The sequence below is a fragment of the Hevea brasiliensis genome, chromosome 4 (assembly GCF_030052815.1).
Source record: "Hevea brasiliensis isolate MT/VB/25A 57/8 chromosome 4, ASM3005281v1, whole genome shotgun sequence".
In the NCBI taxonomy this organism is placed as follows: domain Eukaryota; kingdom Viridiplantae; phylum Streptophyta; class Magnoliopsida; order Malpighiales; family Euphorbiaceae; genus Hevea; species Hevea brasiliensis.
In genome coordinates this window covers 10572238-10599879 of record NC_079496.1, presented here as the reverse complement: position 1 = coordinate 10599879, position 27642 = coordinate 10572238, and the positions used below count along the sequence as shown (strand labels likewise).

The 27642-nt window shown below is 35.8% G+C and overlaps 1 pseudogene; it reads left to right on the top strand.

Annotated features, from left to right (window-relative positions):
• The first annotated feature begins 533 nt into the window (after window positions 1-533).
• LOC110636427 (uncharacterized) lies at window positions 534-26459 on the top strand (annotated as a pseudogene).
• The last annotated feature ends 1183 nt before the right edge of the window (window positions 26460-27642 follow it).

Here is a 27642-nt window from a genome sequence, read left to right as displayed (position 1 = left end):
AATATATTATAAATTACCTCAGAACAATAAATACTTATTATAACATTAAAAAGTAATCATCAATTAATTTATAATTTATATATATTATAATGAAAAATTAATAATTTAATTATAATTTAAATTAATTAAATAATTAATTAATAAAAATAAAAATAAAAAAAATAAATTAAATTAATTATATTTTATAAAATTAAAAATAAATTTAACAATCATTATATTAATATTATTTAAATTATATTAAATATTATTTAAATATTTCATTTAATAACTATTAAACTTATTTTATAAAATACATTATAAAAAAACACCCCCCAATAGCATTCCGAAGTCCATGGCACGTCGGCAAATCACAAATGCCCCTCACCTGCAAATCCCAGGCCTAATTCTTTGAAACCTAGCTTCTTTGTCCCCTTCTCTCTCTTTGCAGGCCCCTCTTGGTCTTTCAATCCTGCAATCCAGGGCTCAATTGGAATTCTATAGTAGCTCAAACAAATTAAATATCTACTTCAGTTATCCCTGTTTCAGGTACGCAAAAGTGCATATATAATTATCTTTCTGGTGAAAGTATCCTTAGAATTTCAATTTGAAGCTCTTTCATTGCATGTTACTTTACAGTTTATTGAAGGTTTTTGTATTGATTATGAGTATCTGAGGGCCTATGGTTTCATTGGTTGTAGGGAAACAAAATTGAGTTGCTCCATCTGTTTCGATTTTGTGCCTTTTGTTACTTTCTTATTTTGCAATTGTTCTTACCCTTGATAGCGTTCCTTTTGAAATTGAGAACTTTTTTGATGTTTATGCTTTGGGTTTCACTTGGAACTGTTGATACTTGAGACTAATTACTGTCTAGCGCGAAACTTAATAGAGTTGCATCCAACCCATTCAACCTGATAAATTTGTTTTCTGGAGCAGTTGGAATGGTTTTTTTTTTTCTTGGTTGTTGAACTATTAATTTGTTACCTATCTCACTTGAAGGATCAGCTATGTGCTGTTAATCATATTTGTTTATTTTTCAATTGACTATAGATTGTTCACATTAAATTTTATAAGAAATTTGCACTTTTTTATGTGTCTCCTCAGTCAGCTTCATCATGGGGTTGCTCAAATTGAAAAATTGAAGGTCATTCGTTAGAAAAAAATAGTTTCCTTCACATGGAAAGGAATTCAATGAGGTTTTGATTTGCTAGATGGATTATGTCCTTTATCAGTCGGCTTTTTGTGTCTTTTTATTTATTTTATCGTTCTTTTTAATTTGATTTCCCAAAATTTTTTCTTGGATTGTTTAGCTTTCCCAAAATTAAATCCTTCATCAATAGCATAACAGTCTCCTCACTAATATAGAATAACCCTGAAAAACTTTTGCATGGGGATTCTATATAGTTACTTTTTAGCCTTTATCAATCGCAACATTTATAATAATTCAGATTATGTGTTTCTTAATTTTCTTGATTGAATCTGATTAAGAAACTCTTCATAATTGGCAATTGAATCACAGGCATATTTTGTGGCAGAGAATATGAATGTTGATGTCGATCATTATAAGGTTTTAGGGCTACCTTCTGGTGAGGAGGGGGCTAAGCTTACAGAAGAGGAAGTATCACAAGCATAAAAGCTGAAGGCTTTAGAGTTGCGCCTAGATAAGAGACCAGATGACCCAAATGCCCATGCCAATTTCCAAAAGCTCAAGTCATCATATGGGATTCTCAAGGATGAGAAAGCCCGCAAATTATTTGATGATCTCCTCCGACTTAAGTGGGAGAGGTATTTTCGCTCATCTCAAAAGGATGCCAAGAGACAAAAGATGGTTTCTGATCCTGAAAAAAGAAAGCGGGCAGCCTTTGCACCAGACCTGCTGCCAGGGCTCAGGAGGAAGAGGATATGATTGCTAGGAAGCTTGAAGAAGAGATAGCAAGAATACGCGCAATGCTTGCAAATAAAGGAGCACTTGCAGCTTCAGCTTTAAAGAGAGAGTAGGAGTGACAAAGGAGAGTGGGATTATTATTAATGCAGGTAGGGAGAAGATGCTTAAGGTTTCTTGGGAAAAAGTGGCATGGACTGTACTTCAGAAAGATTGAAAGAGTTGTTTTCAAGGTTTGGTCAGGTTGAGGATGTGGTAATCAGCAGTTCCAAGAAAAAGCACTCTGCACTTGTTCAAATGGTAACCGAAGAAGCAGCCGTTAGTATATTATTACAACATTATTTATACTATTGCATTTTTTTTTCTGCACTTTGGGCATCTTTCTAATTAGTTAATGGGTGTTTTCTTGCCAGGTTGCTGCTATGGGAACTGTCTCTGGCAATCTATCTAATCCACTTCTAGTTGTACCTTTTAAACTGGCTACTGGAACAAAGCTTTCAAGTGTGCAGCAATCCACGGAATCTGGTTGCCAAAATAATTTGGGTGGCACTGGTTACAAGGCATATGTTTTAGAGAAATTCCAAAAGGTCAGATCATTGTTTTAACTTGTAACTACTGTTTTTATTGTATTTGTTTCTTTAGAGGATTTTTATCGTATAGCTATACGACTGGCCATGTTATGTGGTAGTGAATATTGGGCAATAAAGGAGTCGTATGTGTCTAAGATAAAGTTGCGGAGATGAGAATGTTAAGGTGGATGAGTGGCCATACTAAACTAGATAAAATTCGTAATGAGAGGATTAGAGAAAAGGTAGGAGTGGTGTTAATTGATGATAAGTTGAGAAAAGGGAGATTGAAGTAGTTTGGTCATGTGAAGCGTAGATATACGGAGGCTCCAGTTAGACAAGCAGAGCACATTAGGTTAGAGGATAGAAAGAAAAGAAGAGGTAGACCTAAACTGACTTGGAGGAGAGTAGTGTAACATGACTTAGAAGCATTACACATTTCCGAGGATTTAACCCAAAATCGTTTAGAGTGGAGAAAGAAAATCCATATAGCCGATCCCAATAAATTTTTGGGATAAAGGCTGAGTTGAGTTGAGTTGAGTTGTTTCTTTAGAGGATCTTAGATTCCATCATTGAACTACAGTTCAAATTGTTGTTTTTTCCCCCATACTAAATAATTTGGTTGGCAATGGATAAATGATTTGATTAAATTTGATGGTTAGAAGGAAAGGCCAAAAAGATTGATATTCTAGGATGTTAAGGAAAAACTAATCATTTATTAACTTACCTTGTGGGCTAGATATGGCTAGGCGTGTTAAATGGGTTACCCACCATTTAACCTCAATAAACCCTGACCTGCCCAATGTTAAAATTGGCGTTGCCGCTAGCATTGTCCCCTTGCACTTGCACCTAGACTAGTCTAGCGGTAGTGGGCTTGTCCGATCCAATTTGTCTTAAGCTGAGGGCCTGGGACTGGACCACAGGGTCCTCCTGGTTTCGTGGAGCTCCAGTCTTGGTTGGACTGGGCCAATTTTAGATTCTAACTAGATTGTGGCCCCTACTTGCACTGCTACTATCTCTCCACCATCATGGCCATCACTTACACTGCTATTACTGCCATCATCTCTACCACCGCACAACCAACAGGTCCACCACCACCTCATTAAAAGGAGAATTTTTGAGAGATATGCTAATGACAATTGGATTTAGTTGTTGATTCTGATACTTCTTATTTTTATTATTTTAATAATTGAAGCATTTGACACTTTGCATTTTATTGTAATGATCAGTGGATTTGGGATGCCTATCGATAGCTTGATGGCTAATGACCTTTATTTATTTATCTGTTGGTACTCAGTGATGTGGTTGATGACTGCCGTGTGTTTGACACTTATGAGTCTTAGGATTCTAGAATTTATATTTTAAGAAAATAATAAAATAAAAAAATATTTGAAAATAAATTATAAATGTCATTATTTGGATGAATTAGAAATTAGTAAAAACTAAAAAATATCAGAAACGGAATCTTAAAATTAAAGTGATACATTATTTATATCTTTTCAAAAAAGCATTAAGCATTTCAATTTGCAAATATATACTAGAACATGGTGGGGTGGGGTGGGGGGGGGGGTGGGGGGGGAGGAGAGGAAACTTTGTATGTAATTAGTCATACCTTAATTCAATATCTATTTTCTTGGTTTATTCTAAGTAATTAACTAATCATTTTAGAAGTGAAGCATTAATAAAAGGCAAAAGGAGAACATGCCTTGGCAAAGAACATGAAAAGGAGCCCCTAAAATATAAATTAATAAAACTAAGAAGAATTTTTAAAAACATGTGTGTAAACTAAGGTGGTGTAATGCTCTGCTCCAGACACTAGAGGAATTGTCTACTTTGGCCAACCTTATCCTGAGCCTCACGGTTTTGTTCTATAAGTGGAATTGAAAACTTCTCAGGAGGTCACCCATCCTAGAATTTCTCTCAAGCGAGCACGCTTAACCCCAGAATTCTTCCAACTCTCCAATCATTCTACAAAAAGGCACTTCTAATGATTAGTTTTCCCCATGTCAATGTATGATTCGATTCATTCCTGTGCCCCGCATTCCACTACCCTAGGTAGCCTCACCATCCTAGAAGCCTGTCGAGAGTTTACTCTCTTATGCCACTCCCTGCCCTCATCGGACTGCTTTCCTGGGTCGGGTAGTCACAGGCCCACCAGCTTCCGCCTGGTTTGTCCTCGAACCACACATCTACTAGAGGGTGTTTGGCTTTAATACCATTTATAACGCCCTGCTTCAACCAGTAGAGGAATTGTCCGCTTTGGCCCACCCCATCCTGAGCCTCATGGTTTTGTCCCATAGGTGGAATGGAGAACTTCCTAGGAGGTTACCCATCCTAGGATTTTTCTCAAGCGAGCACGCTTAACCCTAGAGTTCTTCTAACTTTCTAAACATTCCACCAAAAGGCGCCTCTAGTGATTAGTTTCTTTCATGTCAATGTATGATTCGATTTATTCTTGTGCCCCGCATTCTACTACCTTAGGTAGCCTCACCATCCTAGAAGTCTGTCGAGAGTTTACTCTCTTATGCTATTCCCTGCCCTAATCGAATTATGTGGAAACCCAATATTTTATTTATTTATTTTAATTAGCTAATAATATTTTAATATATTTATAAAAAAAAAATATTTTATTGGATGACCTATTTATTTATTTATTTATATATATATATTATTTTTGAAATTAAATATATATTTATAATCTGAACAATCCAGTTCAATAATAACTTTTATTCCATTTTATACCTAATAAAATTCTTGAAATATATATACGCTAATGTCGATACCATATTTTGGCTGACCTTCGAAGTTAAGGGACTTTAAAAATCGATTTCTTCATCTGGTCTCAGCCGATGTCCTTCGATCATAAATGACTTTTTCGAACTCACTGATTGCTCGGCCATGGAATAAATCGATCCCATGCTTAGTTAATAGTTTTCCGATCTCTTCCTACAAATATTGTGGAACTTTATTTGGCTAATGTAAGGATTGGGTTCCAACTTGAATGCCCCAGGTATTAAAGTGAAATTAAGGTCTCTATCCGGTCTAATGACGATCTCGATCTTTAGAATTCAAATCAATGTCCAAACTTTCCAATTCCAATGTTTTAAAGTCTTATCCGGTGCTTGGTCGTGGCTTAGTCCGATCTCAAGCTTATGTATAATGTTTTCCGATTTTTTATACTTAGGTTAATGGTTGCTTTTAAGTTTACTGTATAACACGTTCAAAGCAATTAAGTACTCATACAATTTGGACACTTTCCGATCTCATCAAAAAAATTGAACAAAAAGGACTTCATTGCATCTCAAAACAAAATTTACAAGTCATTCAGCTGGAGGGTCTCCCCCAGCCTGTTCTCCAGGTACATCGTCGTTTCTCTCATTTTCTCTCTCTCTCTCTCTCGGGCTCCTCGTTGCTCTCATCTTCGGCCTTTGGGGCGAGCTCATTCATCCAGGAGAAGTCCTCTTCAGGATACCGCTTCCTCAGCTCGGCTAGAAGGTCATTATGGCGTTCACATAAGCCCCGGCCTCCTTTGTGGTGCTCTCCTCTTCCTTAGCTTGAAGCTCCTCATCCTTGGCTCGGAGCTCTTCCTCCTTCGCCCGAAGGTCTTCAACATAACGAGCGAGATCGGCAGACCAACCAGCTCAAGAGTCTTAAAATTCTCGTTCCACCTCCGCTATCCTCTCCTTATAATGTTTCATTTGATCTTCCATTCTGGCGATGTAGTCATTAGCAAAGGAGAGCTGACCTTGTGCAGCGGAGGCGTCTTGGACCGCTTTAAGGATCTCTTTCTTTAAGGCGTGGGCTTTCTCTCTGAGTATGTGCTGGTTTGCAATGGTCTCTAAGCCTAAGCTCATTGTCTGAGCTAAGATATCATCAAGGCTCTCATCTGCCAACCTGTTCCGATCTTCTTGGAAGTAAATGGAAGCTCCCATGACTTTGGCTAGGCCGGAATTCCCTCTAGTAGAGCGGTTCCTTTCCAACGATTGGATTAGGAGTTGAGCCCCCCGGGAAAGCATCCTGACCGTCGGACTGAAAGACTCCCCTTCCACATTGGAAGAGATCGGAGGAGGAGGGGGGGAGGTGGAAGCTCGATTTGCTGAGGAGCAGGAGCGATGACCTCTTCCTCAGGGATCAGTTGCTCCTGAGATCAGGGAGGAGCGCTCGGCACCTCTACTGATTCACGACGAGGGGTCTGAGCATCAGCAATGGTGGCCCCCTTAATCGCCCTCACTTTTCTGGAGACCTCTCTCTTTCGCTTGCGGCTCTCCTTGGAAGCATCGCTGCCTGCTATACCTGCACAAAGAAGAAGTTAGTGAGTTCGCTAAGATTCAGAGACCAGAGATATGGGTAGTACCAGGGCCGAGGTCAGAGAGCTGAAGCTCGTATTCTTCGTCAGTGATCAGCCGCATCATCTAATACTTCAATTCAGCCATCACCGCGTCTAAGCACGAGAATTTCTAGGTGGACGCCTGAGACTTTAACTCTTTCACTACAGCGTCTTCGTCCTTACTTAAGGCGATCCTTTTTGGGATCGGAGCGACCAGGTGTTGCCAACTCCGTGGGATGCCCTCAAAGCCGTTCCAAATCTTGCTCCTCAAAATGAAGAACTGGTTCTTCCAATTCTTCAATGAAGAAAGGAGATCGGTAAAGAGAGAACAGTTAGGCTTAGCCTGAAAGAATCAGAACTCATCATCCTTTCTTCGGGCGAGCCTATGTAGTTCGGCAAAGACTTTAGCTGTGGGTTCAAGTCCCTTAGCTCGGCAGAGACCCCAGAAAGCTATTAGAGTCCGCCAGGAGTTCGGATGCACTTGAGCTACTGAGACGTGGTGGAATTTTAGGACGGCCTTGGAAAATTCGTCCAAAAGAAAACGGAGCCGGCCTTCAGTTGCTCTTCATACACCATGATGAGATCGCTCTCATCGAAGAAGTGATCAACCCGATGATCACCATGGCATTTGATCAGTTCAAAGGAGTCGATCTGTAGATTGTACTCCTGACTTATAGATTGAAGATCGGTTTCCCTCAGGATCGAAGGCAATTCGTCCACTGGCAAATTTTCTCTCCTAGAAGATGCCCCTCGCCTCAGTCTGGCAGCCGGACCAGTTATCGGAACGAGGGCTGTGCTGGTTTGACCACCTGATCTAATTACGTCGCCCTCTTCTGAGGTCCACGAAACATAGACAGAAGGTGGGCTCGCAGCCCTCTGACCCTCGACGCCGCTCATTTTCAAGAAAAGAAAAGAAGTTTAACTAAGAAAAGAATCAGAATCCTTACCGGAATGTGATCAGTGCCGAAAATACTTGAAGAAACGAGAGAATGTTAAAATTGCTAGCAAAGTGCTGAAAGTGACATAAGGGAGCAACTGATTGACCCTTCCCCTATTTATACCCGTTTGAGCATTTAATGCTCACGAAGTCCCAAGCGGCGCATCGGTTAGCGGAATCGGCTCGCTTTCTTGACACGTCTCGGAAGGTTCCAGAAACACAATAATAAATTCAAACAAATGAGATCGGCTTACTAAAGTCAATTTTCAAACTCAGGGATCGACAAATAGCGACCAGATCGGATGCACTTATCAGAGATCGAAAAATAGTGTGATAATTAAACAAGATGTTTAAATAAAATTTCATTTCATTTCAAAAGATCGGATTACATCAGTTGGGCGATCTCAAAAGATTAGATTACATCAATTGGGAGATCTCAAAAGATCGGATTATATTATTTGAGCGATCTCTAAAGATCGGCATTACATCTCACCTAGTAGCGGCCTATGTTAAAGCTTAGTCTTGTGACTGAATCAAAAGATGTGTTTGATCAGAAAGCCGGCCACAAGTATTGGATAGATGTGCAGCTTAGATAGGGTGACTATGACTCTCATGATGGTGAGCGGAGTCATCGTCGATGTCATTGACCAGAACCGAGCTGCAGTTGGGACGTCCGATGTGGTGAGGAGCCAAAAGAACTTCAAGAGGCGGTCACCGACATTAAGATTGAAATCAGCAATATTCTTGCCCGAGATCGGCCCATCAATTATACTGTTAGACCGATTCGAGATCGGCATGATCGTCATTTTCGATCTTGCTCGGTAAATTAGTCCGGTTCCCCAACTGTCATCAGATATTGTTCTCATGATTCTCTGATCGCCGGGATCATAAATTTTCAGACGAGGGGCAAAGAAAACAGTCGAAAAAAGATTAAAAGTCGTCACCATAGTCGGAGTTATTACCAGAGAAACTAGAATCAGAGAAATCGAGAAACTGAAGGAGAAGTGAAGTATGAAGGGGCTTTCTCTCGGGTGCATATATATATAGGGCCTGAGCATTTATTGCATACAGAAATCGAAGCGGATGCATCGGTAACAGAAGAATTAATTGCTTTGACCTAGGCAGGACGGATAAAGAGGAAGAATCTAGAATGGGAGAGATCGGGAAGCGATGGGGGACCCGATGTGAGGAAGATCGGAAAAGGAAATGGTCATAATAGAAAGATCGGAAGGAATAGAGATCGGAAAGCACGAAGAGGATAAAATAGCCTCCAATCAACTTTCTTCACAACCAGTGCCGAGTTAGTTAAAGCGTTGCAGGCGGATCAAATCTTCACCGCATGCCTCATTTGCAGAAAAGCTTACCTAGCTGACAGACGCCAAAACAGTTATGACAGTCCTGTACACCTTGATCTCAACCGTTGATCATACTTGTAAGGACGAACTCGGAGCTCTTGGATCGAAAGGTAGATGACAGGATCGGTGTTTTTATTCCTAGCACTAGGATCCATCTTGTAGGCAAGACCCTGAGCCGTTGGATTAAAAGGAGAAAGGACGGATATTCTGAATAGGATCCCAGCCCTCCATTTTGATTCTCTTTAATTCTCAGACATCGGATCATGTACCTTTGAATCTAAACCCTCCGTCTCCCCCAGGGAGATCCTGACCCTTCATTAAGAGCACCCGTTCCCTATAAATTCCTGCATGCAATACTGTAGAAGGGAGGGACGAAAAAGGTGGTGGTGATTATAGTGGAAAGGCTCTGAAATTTAATTTAGTCTTTGCTACTTTGCCGTTCTAAGCTTTCATAAAATCGAGAAACTTCAGAAACTAGTTTTCTTAAGTATCTTCATTAAAAGAGTTTTGGACCCTGAAATTCTTCATTTTCAGTCTGTTCATTACTCTGCGATACCATTTTTTCAGTTTTGTCTTCATCACCCTAACACCAACATATTATTCTCCAAGCTTGATCTCATTCTGACCCGGTTACCATCGCTTCGGCTCAACTGCATTCTGACCTGGTTCTCGTTACTTCGAAGTAAGCATTAGTCCCTGGACCATCAGCTTTCAACTCTACAATATTTGTGGTCCCGGAGTTAATTCAACAGCCTCAACCTCCCACAGATAAGTGTCTAGACTGTCACTTTACCAAATGCTCGTGTTTTATTTTCTCTGCTTTTATTCTCGAAATTTCCATTAAATTCAGTTGCACTAAAAATCCCAATGTAGATTATTCTGGCCGATAGTTATTTCTTGAGTTTACTTCTTCTATTCATTCGTAAACTTTATTTATTTCTTCTTAGTTTTCATTTCCTTCGAAAATAGGTGTTCTGGTTGTGGGCAAATTGTAGGTAACTTAAAAAAAATAAATATTGGTAGAAATATCTTAACGTGAAGGTTTTTTTTTTTTTGGACAAATAAAATAATAAAAGGTCGAATAGTAGGCCAGAGAAATGATTTACAAGGTTGGGCTACTAAACGAGCCCAAGAGATAGCATAATAGAGCGGGAATCGAGTTAGGATTGGATCCCGGACTAGTAACCAAAAGAGATCGGATATCGCCAGCCAAAAAATTCTGACAAGGCGATCGCATAGGAGATCGGTGAAAAGTCCAGTCTTGTATCCACCCTCTAGTTATAAGGCATCAGTGGGTTAAGAAAAGTATCGTGCGGGTTTCTGGCTCCTAAAGGCGCCAGAATCCTTAGTCCAAGGTCCTTATGGTATGCGATCATAACAAACACTCTAAGAGATCGGGGAGAGTTCTTACCTGATTCTCATTTAAAATAAAACATGGAGATCGGAGGAGAGTTCTTATCCGAGATCGTTTGCTTAAAATTTTAAATCAAATATTCTAAGAGATTCGGGGAGAGTTCTTACCTGATTCTCATTTAAATAAAACATGGAGATCGGAGTAGAGTTCTTATCCGAGATCCTTCACTTAAAATTTTAAACCGAAAACATGGAAATCGGGGGAGAGTTCTTACCTGATTCTCATTTAAATAAAAAACACGGAGATCGGAGGAGAGTTCTTATCCGAGATATTTCACTTAAAATTTTTAAACCAAACATTCTAAGAGATCGGGGGAGAGTTCTTATCCGATTCTCAACCAAAACCTTAATAAAATATGTAGAGATCGGAGGAGAGTTCTTATCCGAAATCTCCTGCTTAAAACTCTAAAAACATACCTAGAGATCGGTAGAAACTTCTTATCCGAGCTCTCTTAACAAAATTCAAATTAAAATAAAACAACTCCAATACACTAGATAACTTTACTCGACACCTAATCACTAAAGGGTCATCTTATGAACTTGTGTTCTTGGGACAATCCAAAATAAGTGAAATATCAAATATTCCTTTATGTCGCACAAATGATTAACATCATCACTATCCCAACCCTTTAACTATCTTTTTAACTTATGAAGAGCATAACATTAAATCTGTTTACCTCACTGAGAGACGAGGTGGGGTGCCTAACACCTTCCTCACCCGTTTACAGACCTTGAACCTAGAATTTCTGTTTTCGAAGTGGTTGTTTTTTTAATTTGCATTCACAAATGGTTTTCTTTAGTTTCCCTCAAAATTAAAATGACGACTCCTCACTTTTCCCACTTCAGTGAAGAGCTTCATTCAAGCGATCGCAAAATACCTTACGACGCCTAATAATCTCTTTCTACTAAACCGTGCTCTCAAAAACCTGTTTATTATCTTCTTTTTCTGCCAAATACTCTCAAACAAGTATTTTTCGTCATCTTTCATTTATATATATATATATATATATATATATATATATATATATATATATGTATATATATATTTATGATTTATAATCTGATGTGCGCAGAGAATTCCTAAATTCTTACTTATCTATTCACCACATTGGATTTTGCTTTCAAGGTAAAAATTCCCTTTCTTTGTTCAATAATGGGTGAATTTGATTTTTATTTTCTTTCCTTGAATTGTTACAACTACTCTAGAAATTCATTTTTTTCTTTGACCATTGGTATTGAATTGGGTTGATTGTGATTACTAATAGACAATAACCTTGAATTTAGATTATATATATATATATATATATATATATGTGTGGATGAGAAAACTAACGAAACGATGATGCGAAACGTTGATTTTTATATATTTCTGGATGAATGAACACGGGAATTGATCTAACGTGATCAAAAGTGGTATATATCTATATTTTGTTGTACTACTCTCCTCCAAGTCAATTTAGGTCTACTTCTTTTTTTCTTTCCATCCTCTAACCCAATATGCTATATATATATATATTTTTTAATAATCTAAATTCAAGGTTATTGTCTATCAATAATCTTCGACGTCAACTTCACGCGATCTGGGATTTGTTTTATATATATATATATATTAGTATGATTTATTTAGTTTTTGAAAACAAGTCTTAATGATTTCTTCTACAGCAGCAAATGCTAGTCACGATATGTGTTTCAACGAAGCCAATTTAATCATTAGTAAAGTCGAAGTCAATGAAGGCACTACTGTGAAAAAATTAAAACCTCGAGGACGGGGTTATCTGATAAAAAGATCAACTTTTCATATAACTATTATATTAAAAAATATATCCTTATATGAAGAATATGAAGAATATAACATATGCTCAAAAAACCGGGGATGGATAAAAAAAATGAAATCCACAGATACGACATTTCATGATATGTATAGTAAATAATGGGGGATTATGGGACAAAAAATAAATCCACTTGGTTTCAGACTTGGTACAACCCAAAGTCATCATTCTCTTTGGTTTGCACAACCAAAAAAATTACTCTGAGGGTCTACAAGAAGATCAAAAAATAAGAAACTGTATCAAGAATTATGTAAAAAAAAATGCGAAAATATCTTCTGGTATTGAAGGAATTGCACGTATAGAGATTCAAAAACGAATTGATGTGATTCAGGTCATAATATGTATGGGATTCCAAAAATTATTAATAGAAAGTAGACCTAAACGAATCGAAGAATTGCAGATGAATGTACAAAAAGAACTTAATTGTGTGAATCGAAAACTCAATATTACTATTACAAGAATTACAAACCCCTATGGGCATCTACTATTCTTGCAGAATTTATAGCCGGACAATTAAAGAATAGAGTTTCATTTCGCAAAGCAATGAAAAAAGCTATTGAATTAACTGAATAGACAGATACAAAAGGAATTGAAGTGCAAATTGCGGGACATCTTGACGGAAAAGAAATTGCACGCGTCGAATGCATTAGAGAGGGTAGAGTTCCTCTACAAATCATTGGAGCTAAAATTGATTATTGTTCGTATACAGTTAGAACTATTTATAGGGTATTGGGCATAAAAATTTGGATATTTCCAGACGAGAAATAATAAACCCTTGAATTGTCTTTACATTATATCCATTGATAGAACAAAAAATGATAAACTCTTTCATTCTTTTTTTTTTTATTAAACAAAAAAAAGAAACAATTTTAAGTCTATTTCTATAGGGTTAAATAAAATAAAAAATTCGATTGATAATTTGATATAATTGCTATACTTAGTGTGTGACTCGTTGATTTTTTAGAGTCAGGATTAAAAAAAGTACTAACCCATACTATGAACTAATAAGTATACAACTAATAACCAACTCATCGCTTTACATTATCTGGATCCAAAGAAACAATCAAGATATGATATATTGGTCATATCATTGTAACGATTGAAATCCTTTTTACACAAACAAAAGAAAAACCAATCTGATTATGAGTTGTAAATCAAAATAAAAAATTATGCAGATAAGTGGAAGGGTGAAAGAAAGAAAAAGAATATCAAAGATATATGATTCCAATATGTAAGGTTTATGACTCATCATATAAAAGCTAATGTAGTAAAGCATCAATACCAATTGATCTATAATTAAACTAATTCGTTCATAAAACAAAAAATTAAAAGCCTCGAGCCAATAAAGACTGAGAAGATTGACTCAAGAACAAAAAGGCTTCATTATAAAATTAAGACCTAATCATTAATGGAGAAGCGATGGGAACGACGGAACCTGTAAATACATAAGATTTTTTTGAAAACAAGTCTTAATGATTTATTGGGAGGATAGCGAAAAGGACCATAAGACAATCCATTTATTCTGAAAGATCATGGGTTATCTCTACAAATGAAATAAATATTGAAAGAGTAAATATTCGCCCGCGAAGTTTTTTTTTTTATTCTTGGATTCTAAATTTTAGCGATCTGATATCAAAATTATAATATCAAAATTATACATAGAAAATTCTATTCTATATATATGTATATTCGTTTTAACCTTATAACAAAAAAAAAAAGATTATTTAAAAAAAAAAATTATCTATAAAAAAAAAACTACATAATTTTTTAATTTTAAAACATAATTTCAATTTAAAAAAAATTTAAATATAATATATATATATATATTAATATATATAAAATATATAAATATTTAAAATATATAGATACTAATTTCTATATCAATACTAATTTCCATTTTAATAATCTATATAATCTAATAAATAGATCTATTAGATTAAGTAAATAAATTAAGTAAAATTACAAAGAATCCCATTATTTAGTCTATTGTTTTTTTTTATTCATCAAGCACATGTATATATTTTTTTAATCATTTCATTCGCGAGGAGCTGGATGAGAAGAAACTCTCATGTCCGGTTATGTAGTAGAGATGGAATTGAGAAACAACCATCAACTATAACCCCAAAAGAACCCAATTTCGTAAACAATATATATATATATATATATATATATATATATATATATATACATATATATATATATATGTTTCCGGATAAATGAACACGGGAGTTGATCTAATGTGATCAAAAGTGGTATATATATATTTTAATAATCTAAATTCAAGGTTATTGTCTATCAGTAATCTTCGACGTCAACTTCACGCGATCTGGGATTTGTTTGACATATATATATATATATATTGAAGTTATTATTATTATATTATTAGTTGATTTTTTTTCTTTTATATTTTGGGTATGTAGGAGATTTGAATATTCAATCTATCAATTGAAATTTTCTCTTTTCCATTGAAAATAACTATTGTCTTGAAGGTTCTAGGTGAGTGGTAATTATAGTACATGACACCGTTTTAGTCACTTTTAAAATTTTTTAGCATTAAATTGTTATTAAATGAAATTTTAAATTAATATTTTAACAATTATTTTACATATGGTTTTTTAGAGTTTTATTTTATTATTAAATTTTAATTCAATTTTGATTAAATAATTTATTTTGTATTAGAGCCATTAGAATTCTGGGAACAGGCCTTTAATTTTTTTTATATTGATTGATATCTAATTTTAGAATTTACAAATGTGTTATGCAGAATTGATTTGAGATTGATTTGATCCTATTGACTTTATGAAATTATTGAAATAAACCATTGGAATTGCATTGTCAGTTATTGTTCATTATCTGAAATTTTTTAGTTGATTTTGATTGATTTATGGAAATTAATTTTCTGTTTTGAATTGGTACCTGTACCCAGTATCTGTATTTGCTATCTGGCCCCGCCGTATGGACTATCACGGCATTATGTTGCATTGTTGAGTCATGCATTATTGCAATTTATGGTTTGCATTAGTATCATATGCATTGATATCTGTGAAGGAGGATGTATCTGATATTTAGTAGCGCGCTTATCATCTGGCCTTTGGTGATGTGGGGTATCATCACCCTGGTGTACTGTACCATAAAGTTTATTTGAATGATTTTTATATATTTTATGTAATTATTTTACTAATGATTTTGATAGCATGAGCATGATTTTATTAGATAGAAAATTTATTATGAAATTAATCAAGCGTCTGTCTGTTCTTGTTCCGTTGTATGCTGTAATTATCATTTACTGAGCATTAGCTCAAATCACGATTTCCCTGTCTGTTATCTATTTCAGATTATTAGATTTTTGCTCTTGGTCCAAGCGTTCGATTGGTTTCTGGAGAGAGACAATTTCTAGTCTTGTTTCCATGGTATGCCCGTATTCGTGCTTCCTCGGGTTAACGTTTGGTTTAACTTATTGAATAGTTTTAGTTTTATATGAATTTCATAGATACTCCGCAGTTTATCTATGGGATTTTATTATTAGTTTAGTATTTAGTTGTTTAGAGTTTGTATGGGCTTTCACTATTATTTTCTTTAGATCAATAAATGATATTTTTTTGTTATTTTTATTTGTGATACTCTGATAAGGCTTGCATGGATTAAAAAAAAAACTATAATTCATGCGCGGGTCACGACTTTGAGTTTTTGGGGTGTGGCAAAGTTGGTATCAGAGCTAGGCTGAGATCTAGTAAACTTGCGGAGCATAGGATCCTTAACGTCTTTTCAGTTTATCATTGCTTTAGGCATCTGCGTTCCTAGTACTTTTTGACTTGTTTAAATTTGACTCACATTTTCAGATTTAATGCTTGTTTATTATAATTAATAGGTGCCTGGGTTTGTTAAACGCAAGAGGAGAGCTAAAGCCAGAGGTCTTAATGGTGCAAACCTTGATCCAATAGGGGAGGTTCCACCTCAAACTACTGATTAGACATCTGAATAGATGCCTATGGCTAAGACTGGGGTGCAACCATTCCAATTAGCTACCACAACTCAAGCACCTAAGGCTAGTCAGGTTATTGTGGCAGATCTGACAACAAGATTGCATGCAGTGAATCGTGCTGTTAATACTATGACTGAGTACCTTACAGCTCGACAATAGCAACCAGCGGTTGCCCCTACTTCAACACCAACCTAGGATAGGGCTCGATTTTTTGACTCCACAGACTTTCTCAAACTAAAACCAAAGGAGTTCACTGGAGAGGATGCATTAGCTGATCCCTGGATTTTTTGGATGACATGGAGAGGTGTTATGACACCATGGGTTGCAGTAGTGCTAGGAGGGTGATGTTGGCAGGAAATCAGCTTAAGGGAGTGGCTTGTGAGTGGTATCTCTCTAAAAGAACTAGTCGACCGCAAGGTTTTATCCTCTGGCTTGGGTTTCACTCTCTCTTCTTGGAGCGATTTCTCCCTCCTAGTGTTCAAGAGGCTAAGGCTTTGGAGTTTGAAACCTTGAAGCAAGGCAACATGACAGTTATAGAGTATGAGATGAAGTTTACCAAGTTATACCGTTTTGGTAAACATTTGATTCCAAATGAGGAGAAGAAGGCTTGCAGGTTTGAAAGGGGTTTACAAGGTAGACTAATTGATCGTGTAGCTCCTTGACGACTATCTAAATATGAGGATGTGGTTGATCGGGCTAGACAGATAGAGATGTATGATGATGAACGTTGGGCTCGTGAGCAACACAAGCGGTTTAAGAAAGATGGTCAGGGTAATTAGTTTAGTAGAGGACAGAGTCATTAGGGTTTTTATCCGGGCAATAAATAGGGTTCTCAGTCTACAGATGGGAAGAGGGCACATCAGTCTGGGGTTGGTCAGGGACATGAGCAGTGGACTCATACAGGGAATGCTCGGTATAGTCAGATTAGCACTAGGCCTGCTTCCGCTCCTTGTTAGCATTGTGACAAGATACATAAGGGCACTTGTCATTGGGTCACTGGAGCATGCTTTGGTTGTGGACAGCTGGGACACTGTAGACAGGACTGTCCTACTAGTGGGACAACTTAGGGTGCTGGTCAAGCAGCACATTCTGCTCCCTCTCAAGTTTAGCCAGTTTCACAGTATGGTGGTAGAGGTCAGGGTTCTGGTGGTCATGGTCAGGGTGGTAGAGGTTCCGGTGGTAGAGGATTTGCTCAGATTCAGGTACAGACATCTAGTGGTAGAGGTCAAGCCATGGTTTTTGCTTTGACTTAGCAGGATGCTCAGGCATCTAATGCGGTAGTGACGGGTATACTTTTTATCTGCTCATTTGATGCTAGAGTACTATTTGATCTCGGTTCCACTCATTTCTTTGTTTCTCCGTACTTTCTATGAGATTTAGTACACTACCTATCTTGTTAGAGTATCCTTTTTCTGTATCAACACCTATGGAGAATGCAATAGACACTGAGATAGTATATAAGGGATGTACGGTTCAGATTGGAGATAAGGAATTAGCTGCAGATCTTGTTTCTTTGGATATGTTTGAGTTTGATGTGATTTTAGGCATGGATTGGTTAGCCACTCATCACGTTTCATTGGATTGTCATAATAAAGTTATATTCTTTAAAATTCCTGGAGAGGTAGAATTTCAATTTCAGGGAGATCGTAGCATAGCCTCTAGTAATCTTATCTCAGCAGTGAGTGCTAGGCGATTGTTGTGAAAGAGGTGTAAGGGGTATTTGGCTTATGTTAGAGACGTTCAGGCAGAAAGTGCTAGTTTGGAGAATGTTGCAGTGGTTAAGGAGTTCCCTGATGTTTCCAGAAGATTTACCAAGTTTACCCCCGGAGCGAGAAGTAGAGTTTGGTATAGACTTAGTTCTTGGAACTGAGCCCATATCTATGCCACCTTATCGTATGGCACCTGTAGAACTTAAGGAGTTGAAGGAGCAGTTACAGGACCTACTAGATAAGGGGTTTATTCGCCCTAATGTTTCTCCATGGGGTGCTCCTATGTTATTTGTGCGAAAGAAGGATGGGTCTTTGAGAATGTGCATTGATTATAGGCAATTGAATAAGGTGATTGTGCGTAATAAGTATTCTCTTCCATGCATAGACGACCTGTATGACCAACTTCAAGGTGCAAAGTGTTTTTCTAAGATTGATCTTTGATCTGGGTATCACCGATTGAGGGTCAAGAAAGAAGACATACTCAAGACTGCCTTTAGGACTAGGTATGGACACTATAAATTTTTTGTAATGCCTTTTGGTCTTACTAATGCCCCAACCGCATTTTAGTGTACTCGAAGAGTAAGGAGGAGCATGAGCAACATTTGAGAATTATTTATCAGCCTTACTGGAACACAAATTATATGCTAAGTTCCTAAAATGTGAGTTCTGGTTAGATAGTGTGGCGTTCCTAGGTCATACAATGTCTAAGGATGGGGTGTGTGTTGATAAGAAGAAAGTTGAGGCAATGCTTCATTGGCCTAGACCAACAACTGTGTCAAAGATTCATAGTTTCTTGGGTTTAGCAGGGTATTACAGACGGTTTTGTCACGACCCGATCTCACGGGTTGGACCGGCACTAGGACTTGGGTTAGCGTAAGGCCCTCGAAGCTGATAGTAAGCCCAACTAAACCCTAACCCATCAGTAAGCCCATATTGAGCCCAATTTCAAGAAATCAACCGGACAGAGTCCGGCCATAAAATGTACTATTCAATGGGAAGTTATTAACTCACCCGACCTGTACTCTCAATAAAAATACATTTGGGGAGCTTAGCTCACCCATTAATTATCCATAATTCAAAATAAAATCAGTGCGAGCTCAGTTCCCTCATCTATCATAAGTATTCAACCACACAATTACACATGCCTAAAGTTTATAAATTACAATCCCAAATTGATAAATATTGCAGTCTCAAACTAAATGATATGTTTCTACATATGCGGAGGACTAGAATGTATACTTAACAGTAAAAAACATAAAATTAATAGCAAAGGAACCTGCGAGGAATGAAAGCAGGTTAAACACAAGAAAAAAACTCTTTTGTAACTTGGAAAAATAGTGAACAGGAGTGAGCGTCTGATTCAGAGAGTAAATATTTATTTTACATACAATTTCTATAACTATCTAATTCTAATGTATCATTAGAAATGATATGCATCATCTTCATATAAGTCATACAAATCATATTAAGTCACATCAAGGATAATCTGGAGCACTTACGCACCCATGTCAAGTCCATACTGACGCGTACATATATGGGGAGCTGATCCCCCTACCCAGCTCTCTTAATCCAAAACCTGCCAGTGAGATCAACTCGAGCTGGACTTTCGCTTAATAATCTATATGCAGGGGTCAGCTAGATCAACTCAAAGCTGTGCCTACCTCGACTTATTCATAATAAGGATCAGGTCCCAGCGAGTCAAGTTCCAGCTGCGTCTACCCGTCCTACCCATATTCATATACTCCACATATACACCAACTCACATACATAGCTCCAGATTATCAAAACACAACAACCAAAGTAATATCATCATGTATAAATGCAAAACAAGGCATGCCTAATATTTAACTACATAAATATAAGTGATGCATAAGCATGCCAGAAATATAATAATATTGAAATTATAAATAAAATAAATATCTACTCACTGATTGACTAGAAACTGCTGCGGTGGTTGAGGAGATAAGTATGGATGACTTTGATCACCTAAATAATTATGTTATAAATTTATTAATGCTAACTCAAATCAAAATTTTAAAAAAATAAGGACACTATAATTTATGCTGGAAATTCGGCATAACCTACCCTGTACCTAAGACTTACTCAACCTGTAAAATAGTTCAAATCACACTTCTAAAGCCACACATCATCTCAACAATAGCATATGGCCCCTCCTAGGCCCTCTAACTCAAGCAAATATCACATAGTCTAACAATTCAATTATAAGGCTTAAAACGGATATTTTGCATAAGTCATTCTAGCAAGCTCTAAAAATTCTAAAATTTTGTCTTGCGGTTCTTAGCAATATTATAGAGCTAACGCAAAAGGAATTATAATTTTCTAGCTATCCACGAATGTTTTATGGAATTTTATTCTAAACCCAGCACTATAAAATTGAAGAAACTCGGAGTTCGGGTTTATCTATGCTAATTCTGACGCTTGGAACTCATCGGGGGCGTCTGAAAATGGTGGGGTAGCCTATAACTTTGACCCAATTCCAAAGTAATTCCGGCTACTTATCTATTCGACCCGAAATTGTAGATCCGGATGACGGTCGAATTGCCACAAAATGAAAGTATCTATGAAAAGCCCATAACACTAGGGGTTAGACAAAATATTTATATTTACATATAAAATAATTATTTGAAAATTAGGGGTGTCACATGTTTGTTCAAGATTTCTCTCATATTGTAGCACCTTGAACTAAGTTGACACAGAAGAATGTGAAATTTCAGTGGTCTGAGGCTTGTGAAAAGAGTTTTCAGGAGCTTAAGAATCGTTTGACTGCAGCATCAGTGTTAGCTCTTTCGTCTGGATCAGGGGGATATGCAGTTTATTGTGATGCCTCTAGGGTTGGTTTAGGATGTGTTTTGATGCAGCATGAACGGGTTATTGCTTATGCTTCTCGTTAGTTGAAAAGGCACGAGCAAAATTATCCAACTCATGATTTGGAAATGGCTGCAGTAATTTTAGCTTTGAAAATCTGGAGGCATTATCTATATGGTGAGACCTGTGAAATCTTTACTGACCACAAAAGTCTCAAATACATCTTTGACCAACGTGATCTTAATCTTAGGTAAAGGAGATGGGTAGAATTGTTGAAGGATTATGATTACACCATACAGTATCACCCTGGAAAAGCTAATGTGATAGCTGATGCCCTAAGCAGGAAGTCTTCTGCTAGTTTAGCCCATATATCTACCAAGAGAAGGCCTCTGATTGGTGAATTACATGAGTTGCTAGATCAAGGAGTAGAGTTTGAAATCGTATCTGGATCATTCTTAGCACATTTTCGAGTTAGGCCTCTCTTGATTGATAGAATTAAGGCTGCTCAGAAGAGGGATTCTCAGTTGTGTAAGATTATAGATAGTATCCATCAAGGCCAAGCTCAAGGGTTCATGTTAGATGATGATGAAGTTCTTCGTTATGGCGCTAGACTTTGTATCCCTAGTGTTGATGAGTTGAGAAGAGAAATCATGGAGGAGGCACACCATTCTTCTTACACAGTACACCCAGGTTCAACAAAGATGTACCACGATTTAAGGGAGCATTATTGGTGGGGTGGCATGAAGAGGGATGTTGCAGACTTTGTTGCTAAATGTTTGACTTGTCAACAGGTTAAGGTAGAACATCAGAGACCATCTGGGTTACTTTAGCCGTTGCCTATTCCCAAGTAGAAGTGGGAGCACATTGCCATGGATTTTGTTGTGGGTTTACCTAGTAAACGTGGTGGTTACAATGCAATCTGGGTGATAGTGGACAGATTGACAAAATCTGCTCATTTCCTTCCTGTGAAGACTACATATGACTTTGCTAAACTGTCATAGTTGTATATAGACAAGATTGTTAGTCTTCATGGTATTCCAGTTTCCATTGTCTCCGATCGTGGTACTCAATTTACTTCTCGATTTTGGAAAAATTTTCAAGAAGCTTTGGGAACACGAGTAGACTTTAGTACTGCTTTTCACTCTCAGACAGATGGACAGTGAGAAAGGATCATACAGATGTTGGAGGACATGCTTCATGCATGTGTTATGGATTTTGGTGGTTGTTGGATCATCATTTGCCTTTAGTGGAGTTTGCTTATAATAACAGTTATCAGACAAGTATAGAGATGGCTCTATATGAGGCATTGTATGGTCAAAGGTGTAGGTCACCAATTTGTTGGGATGAAGTTGGAGAAAGAAGATTTACTAAACTAGAGTTGATACAGTTAACTTCAGAGAAGGTTCAGTTGATTCGTAATAGCTTTTGACTGCTCAGAGTTGACAGAGAAGTTATGCTGACTCTAAGCGTAAAGATGTTGAGTTTATGGTTGGTGATCATGTATTTCTGAGAGTTTCTCCTATGAAAGGAATCATGAGGTTTGAGAAGAAAGGGAAGCTTAGTCCTCGTTTTGTTGGTCTATTTGAAATTTTGGAGAGAAATGGAGCAGTTGCTTACCGTTTAGCCCTTCCACCTGATTTTGCACATGTACGTCCAGTTTTTCATATTTCTATGCTTATGAAGTATGTACCATATACATCTCATGTTTTGCAACCTCATATCATACAATTTAGGGATGATATGTTATATGAGGAGCAACATTAAAGATTTTAGATCGACAAATTAGGAAACTCTGGTCTAAGGAAGTGGCTTTGGTCAAAGTCTTATGGCATAATCACTCAAGTAGTGAGGCCACATTGGAGGCAGAATCTGAAATGCGAGCTAAATATCGTCACTTATTTGATTCTTCAGTTTAGAATTTTGTCTGTTTAAATTTAGGAACTGAATTTCTTTTAAGGGAGAAAGTATGTGGAAACCCAATATTTTATTTATTTATTTATTTATTTTAATTAGCTAACAATATTTTAATAGATTTATAAAAAAAAAATATATTTTATTGGATGGCCTACTTATTTATTTATTTATTTATTTATATATATATTATTTTTGAAATTGAATAAATATTTATAATTTGAACAACCTTATTCAATAACAACTCTTATCCCATTTTATACCTAATAAAACTCTTGAAATATATATACCCTAATTATCTCTTTCTGCTAAACTGTGCTTTCAAAAACCCATTTATTACCTTCTTTTTTTGCCAAATATTCTCAAATAGGTATTTTTCGTCATCTTTCATATATATATATATATATATATATACGATTTATAATCTGATGTACGTAGAGAATTCCTAAATTTTTACTTCTCTATTCACCACCTTGGAATTTGCTTTCAAGGTAAAAATTCTCTTTCTTTGTTCAATAATGAGTGAATTTAATTTTTATTTTCTTTCCTTGAATTGTTATAACAACTCTAGAAATTCATTTTTTTCTTTGAACATTGGTATTGAATTGGATTGATTATGATCACTGATAGATAATAACCTTGAATTTAGATTATATATATATATATATATATATATATATATATATATATTGAGGGATGGGAAAACAAGAAAGTTGCTCGCGTTAAGTCCCTGACGTCAAACAATAATTTGTGTGTATATATACATATATATTTATTATTATATTATTTTATTATTAGTTGATATATTTTTTTTTATATTTTGGGTATGTAGGAAATTTGAATATTCAATCTGTTAGTTAAAATTGTTTCTCTGCCATTGAAAATAACTATTGTCTTGGAGGCTCCAGGTGAGTGGTAATTATAGGACATGACACCGTTTTAATCCCTTTTAAAATTTTTTAGCATTGAATTGTTATTAAATGAAATTTTAAATTAATATTTTAACAATTATTTTACATGTGGCTTTCTAGAGTTTTATTTTATTATTGAATTTTAATCCAATTTTGATTAAATAATTTATTTTGCATTAGAGCTATTAGGATCTGGGAACAGGCCTTTAATGTCTTTTATATTGATTGATATCTAATTGTAGAATTTACAGACTTTCGATTGGTTTATGGAGAGAGACAATTTCTGGTCTTGTTTCCATGGTATGCACGAATTCATGCTTCCTCGTGCTAACGTTTGGTTTAACTTATTGAACAGTTTTAGTTTTATATGAATTTCATAGAGACTCCACAGTTTGTCTAGGAAATTTTATTATTTGTTTAGTATTTAGTTATTTAGAGTTTGTATGGGCTTTCACTATTATTTTCTTTAGATCAATAAAGGACATTTTTTTGTTATTTTAATTTGTGATACTCTGATAAGGATTGCATGGATTAAAAAAAAAAAAAAACTATAATTCATGCGCCGGTCACGACTTGAGTTTTTGGGTCGTGACAAGTGGTGGTGGTGGAAGGTTGCAGTGGTGGTGGTGGTGGTGGAGTGGCAGTGGGGGCAGTGGTAGATAGTGGTAGTAGTTGCTGTAAAGAAAATTTAATAAATAGATAAATGATGTAAAATTTTTTTAATGGGTACCCATATGCAAATCAACCCACTCATATAATATGAGGTTTAATGTTTATCACCCATTTATGACCCATACCCATATAATGTAGGTGAATTAGGATGGATAAATGGGTATGGGTGACGATTGCCATTCCTAGATATGGCTTTAGGATATATTACTAACTTTTATTAATTAGGACAACCTTGCTCCACACTGTATTTTGGGTGATCTACTTTCCGTCTCTACAGGTTTATTCCTTATTTTTGTTGGTGGAATTATTGAAGGTCATGTGGCTTCTAAGCGAAGCAAGGGAAGTCATTTCGTGGGTGCCAAATTTTGATAGAGTTAAGAACTTGTCAATGGAAGAAACTGGAAAATGAGATGAAGGAATGGGCCAGTAATGCAAATGAAATAGAAGAGTTTCTATAACCACTTTTAGAGCAGAGAAAGCAATACAACCAGGGAATACATCCTCTGGCCCAACAGTCGCTACTAGATATCAACAAATAATACTCATCTACAATAATCCTCCCTCCATTATAGGTTTTTTTCCCCTCCTATTCTGGATGACGCCAGCCTGCTACCCATGTGCCTTCTCCAGCTCATCTCTTCTAGAAGTTTCCTCTTCCCAGCTCACTATTCCTTCTAGAAGGTTCTCTTGTGGAACCTTCTGGAGCTTCTCCCTTTCCTTTGAGCCTGCACCTAGTGTAGTCCCTCGATATCCCTTGGCCTTGCTGGAATCAGCTTCCCTATCAAAATTTCTCTACAATTTGATGACATTTAAGCCATGGGTACATATTGATAAATTATGAGAAGCTATGCATCTTCGGAATTAACATTATGATTTGGTGCTTAAATTAAATGTCCTGAAGCTCTACAAGCCTGTTTATTTGCTTCTTTATTTAGATAAATTTAAATGACTTGCAAATGAGATACACGACCTGATGAAGTGATAATTGGTATTGGAAGTTGTATTTGCATTACTGCTAAAGTTTGACGTGATGGAGTTAGATTGTTACTTCTATGCCCAATGAAGCTAGATTGTCATTTATGTGGCAGCAGATAACTATTTTTCAGCATATTACGTGTCATTGTGGAACAAGAGGGAAGAAACCATTGTATTTTGGCATGTTCAAATTATTTGTTGTGCCCTTTCTTTCATTTTCATATTGCTGACTTTCTAATGATGTTTCTCTTCTTTTAAAACAAGAGGGAAGAAACCGTTGTATTTTGGCATGTTCAAATTATTTGTTGTGCCCTTTCTTTCATTTTCATATTGCTGACTTTCTAATGATGTTTCTCTTCTTTTAAAACAGGCTGCGGCAGCAAAAAACCAAAAATTGATATGCGGCAGCATTTTGATGCTCAATGATGCATTAGTGCCTGTATCTTCCCATGGCCAAATGTAAAGGTAACTAAGGAATGACGTGCTCCATAATGATCCCACGTTCCCAGTTTTTGCATGAGCATGTTCTTGTACTTTCAAGTTTTGATTTCTGACGTGCCCTGCAAGTATTTGACCATTTGAGCAATCCTTCAACTAAGGCATAGTGTCTCCAATTTCAAGTGTGTCATGTGACAAGGAACAGTTTTTCCAGGTGATTGAAGCATGATTGCTGGGGGCTTTTCAGACGGTTTATTGGGTACTTTTCTTATAAATGTCTCTTATTTTAGGAAAGGACTGAAGTAGAATCCATTATTGCAATGTTTGATTTATTTTTGGTTGTGCTGTTGGATTTGCAGGACAGATAATTCAATTGTCTTCCAGGTGACTGCTCCAAGGAAGTTGCCGACTCTTTTCAAGATCTGATTCTCCATTTTTGTTGGTACAAATTGATCTCATTAACTTTGGGGAGTTAGTGGTGCTGAGACTAGGCTTTGGGGTGTAGACTGTACATTATAAGCATCTGTTTTGGGGAAGGGTAACCCTCTGTTTGCTACTATTTGATATTTCATATGAATATGCTTACTGATACACGCTTATTGGAGGGAAAGTGTAATTTTTTTCTTTTTCATCTTCTCCAATAGCATTGGCATATGCCTCTTTTTGGTTTTTAGCTTTTGGATATAATTGATGCTCGTTGATAACCGATTGAAGCTCATCTATTTTAAGCCATGATGAAATTTTGTCTAATCATTACGTCTAATCATTACTGTTTATTAGAGTATGTAATACTATGTATTATATTATTTTTTATTTATTATTGAACTATATATATATATATATATATGTAATTATTAATTTATTTTACAATATATATGAGTTAAAAATATAAAAAAATAATAAATTTTAAAAAATAATATAATTTAAATAAAAAATAAAATCAATTCAAAAAACTTTTATTTTAGAGTTGATATAAATTAAAGTGTCAGCTACAGTTTTAATAGATTTATTAGTTTTAATAGATTTATTACTTTAAAAGGATTTAAACGAGAGATTACCTATATTTTAACAAGTAAAATAAAAAGGAAATAGTTTTCTTTTTAATTATTAAATTTGGAGAAGAAAATAATAAATTCTTGGATATGCTTATTTGTCCAGCTCGGGGCATTGATGCCTAACTGGGCAGCTAGGATCAGAGTAGCAGCGTTATGCACGCGTGTGGTTAAATATTAATTGGAGCCAAAGTAAGGAATCACCTACTTTAAATGCTGCCCTTTTTCTTCGTTGCACCTTTTTCCATTTTCCACCCTAAAGAGAAAATATTGGCTTGTTTTTACCTTCTCTCTCTCTCTCTCTCTCTCTCTCTTAATCTATAGAGCTATTTTAGCGTTAGTGTATTAACTTTACTTTATACTATAAAAATATTTAATTTTAATTTCACATTACATAAAGTTCTTTTGCTTAGATTTTGATGGAGGCTGAAATAATTTTTATACTTTATCGTCCTAAAAAGGTATATTTGTTTTTATTTTCATGTATATTGAAAATATACCATTAATATAATTAAATAATAATTTTATCTGTTATACCTTTCTCTATTCATATTGTTCTTTTAAAAAATAAATTATTGATATTATTAAATTATTTTTAAAATTAATAATATTTACCTTTTTAATATATATTAAATAAGGGCATATTAATAAGTTAATAAATAAATTAATATTTTAAAAAGAAAGTAACATGTAATTTAAGATATATAAAAAAGAAAATTAAGTATATGTTTATGGTAAGAAAGGAGTAATGAAAACTATCTCTTGTATGTGACATTAATACTCTCCCTTATATCTGCGCCTTTAGCAAATCCAACACTTTCCTCTCCTCACATGTTTTTTTTTTTTTTTCTTTTTCACATTTGAAAGTACTTTTTTTTTTC